Source organism: Camelina sativa, chromosome 5, assembly GCF_030686135.1.
Source record: "Camelina sativa cultivar CO46 ecotype springtype chromosome 5, ASM3068613v1".
Taxonomy (NCBI): domain Eukaryota; kingdom Viridiplantae; phylum Streptophyta; class Magnoliopsida; order Brassicales; family Brassicaceae; genus Camelina; species Camelina sativa.
Genome location: NC_141884.1, coordinates 26,286,731 through 26,289,571, shown reverse-complemented (window position 1 = coordinate 26,289,571; position 2,841 = coordinate 26,286,731). Strand labels below are relative to the sequence as shown.

Here is a 2,841-nt window from a genome sequence, read left to right as displayed (position 1 = left end):
GGCAGAACTGCTGGTAGAGAGCTGGATCCATGTAGTATTGAGGTGGGATGGGAGGGTATGATGTAGTATCCAGCTCGGCCGAGTACCTCTTGTTTTGTGGTCGAGTGGGCCTGCGAGCCTTCTTCTCCATGTCCACATCTCCCCTTACCCAACTATATTCTTATTAAAAAGCCTGTCCAACAAAAACATAAAACAAAACACATCAAAACTACTAAGAAATTAAACCATATGTACAAAGGATACCTTAGGGACTTCCTCCCTAGTGAGCTTGTTTATAGTCACTAAGCTTGACTTTGGTTTTCTTTTTAAACTTGATCTGGATACCAAGGAGGTGATGAAATCCTCCCTGGAACCTCTTGGTCACTGTGAAGTTGATCCTTGATCACCTCACCCTTAGCACTCAAACCATATTTCTTCTTAAACTTGAGCCTAGGTCTTGCTTTCCTCAAAGACCTCTTGTTCAGTTTGACCTTGAGATCCTCAACCATACTAGACAGCTCTTGAACTAACCTTTTCAGCTCCTCAACAGAATCCTCTTGAAGTGGGAGCTCAGCCTTTGGGGTTGCCTTATCACCTAAAATTCCTTGACCTCCTTTGTCTTTGATAGTGAAAGGCTGGTCATCAATGGTAGGAAGGTTTGTTGGATTGTAGATGTTGAACTTCATAACCACATCTTCAGCTATGTTCAAGGTCACAAGACCCTCCTTCACATCAATAACTGCTCCAACAGTAGCTAAGAATGGCCTCCCTAGCAAGATTGGATCCTCAGGCTCCTTATCCATTTCTATCACCACAAAGTCAGTGTGAATCCTTGCTTTTCCTATCTTGAGTGGGACATTCTCCAACCTCCCAACTACCTCTCTATTTGTCCCATCAGCTAGAAGCACATGGAGATTGGTAGATTTGAAATCAGTTCTCCCTAGCTTTTGAGCTAAGGAGTATGGCATCACACTTGCTGAAGCTCCCAAATCACAAAGGCATTGATTATAGTGGAGGTAACTGATTGTGCAAGGCAAGTAGAATGGCCCTGGGTCCTTAAGCTTAAGTGGGATTATCACTCCTCCAAGGTTGTCAAGATCCTTCTCATCTTGAGCTTGAGCCTTCTTCACTGATAAATCAAGCAAGAAATCTCTATAGAGAGGGTATGGTTTATACTGTTCCAAAGCAGGTCCTCTCTCCTCTTCTTGGTAAGCTATGATGATCTCTTGAATGGCTGACACTTGTTCCTCTTTCTTAACCAAGGCTTCTTCTTTCAAAACCCTTTCTTCCTCATGTTGCTTAGCCAACATCTCCTTTTTCTCAATGATTTCCCTTAACTCCTTGATCCTCTGTGCTTTGAAACGCCCAGGGAATGGTAGTGGGGGCTTGTAAGCAGGAGGAATGTACTTAGCAGGCTTGACAGCTTCGGTGTCCTCAGCTCGATCGACCACTCGAGCATGCACTCGGTCGTGTGCTTGGTCGAGCTCCTGGTCGAGTTCTCCTGCGAGTTCATGTTGCTTTGCACATATGTCACTTGGGGCTTCAGTAACTAATGAATTCCCCCAAACTTGGACTTCACTGTCCTCAGTGATGTCTTCCTCTTTAATTAGGATGGCTTTGGCTGTGAACTCCCTTGGGTTTTGAACAGCTTTTCCAGGGAGTTGGTTGGGTTTTGGAGCTGAAGTAGATGCTATGTTACTCTCCATGTACTTCACTCTAGAGTTAAGACCTTCAAACTTCATGTTCAGGTCATTATACTGGGATGTAAGCCTTTGGTTTAGCTCAGCAAACTGCTTGGCTTCCTCAATCTTCCCTTGTGTTTGACCAATCAACAGCTGCTGTATCATAGCTCTAAGGTCTTGTTCTTGGCCTTGGTTAGTCTGAAACCCTGGTGGGGGACACAACTGGGGCTGGAACACCTGCTGCTGCTGTTTGGGAATATAATTTTGGAACCCTTGAGGCTGTTGAGGCTGTTGAGGAGGGTAGACTTGATCTTGTGGATTAGCCACATTGGTGCTCCTATAAGATAGGTTGTTGTTCTTGAAACCACCTTGATTGTAGCCCTTGAATCCACCTTGGTTATGCATATAGCAAAGCTCAGCAAACTCACTCTCCCCCTCTTGAACTGGAGCTTCTTCTTCACCAATGAAGTGAATGGATTTGGACTGGCTGAGGAGTATCTTGTCAAGTTTCTCATTGACCATCTTCAAATCCTTCTTGTACTTGTCCTCTTGATCAGTTGAGGAACTCCTTATGGTCCTATCATAATCTTCATTGTAATTGCCATCTGACTGAGCAAGATTCTCTACTAACTCCCAGCCTTCATCCACATGCTTGTTGAGGAAGTTTCCATTGGAGGCTGTGTCAAGAAGCATTCTGAACTTGGGAAGCACTCCTCTATACAATGTGCTCAACAATGACTCCATACTGAAACCATGATGAGGGCATTGAGTCTGGTAGCCCTTGAATCTCTCCCAAGATTCACAAAAGCTCTCATTGTTCCTTTGAGCAAATCCAGAGATCTCATTTCTCAATCTAGCAGTCCTAGCATTGGAGAAGAATTTGGCCAAGAAAGCCTTCTTACATTGGTCCCAAGTAGTGATAGCACCAGTGGGCAGAGTCTTCTCCCATAAATGAGCCTTGTCCCCAAGAGAGAAAGGGAACAACCTCAGCTTGAAACCATCTTCACTTACTCCATTGATCTTGGTAAGACCACAGATTCTGTCAAACTCATCAAGATGATCAAGTGGATCCTCCATAGGCAATCCATGAAACTTATTGGCCTGAATCATTGAGATCAATCCACTCTTGATCTCAAAGTTGTTGTTGGCAACAGTTGGTGGCACAATGCCAGCTCTTTGG

General features: G+C 44.4%; 1 non-coding gene across 1 annotated transcript; it reads left to right on the top strand.

Annotated features, from left to right (window-relative positions):
* Positions 1-2,409: 2,409 nt before the first annotated feature.
* Positions 2,410-2,516, top strand: LOC147944394 (small nucleolar RNA R71). The gene has a single exon (XR_015558633.1). It is a non-coding gene; the product is annotated as a small nucleolar RNA R71 (small nucleolar RNA).
* The last annotated feature ends 325 nt before the right edge of the window (positions 2,517-2,841 follow it).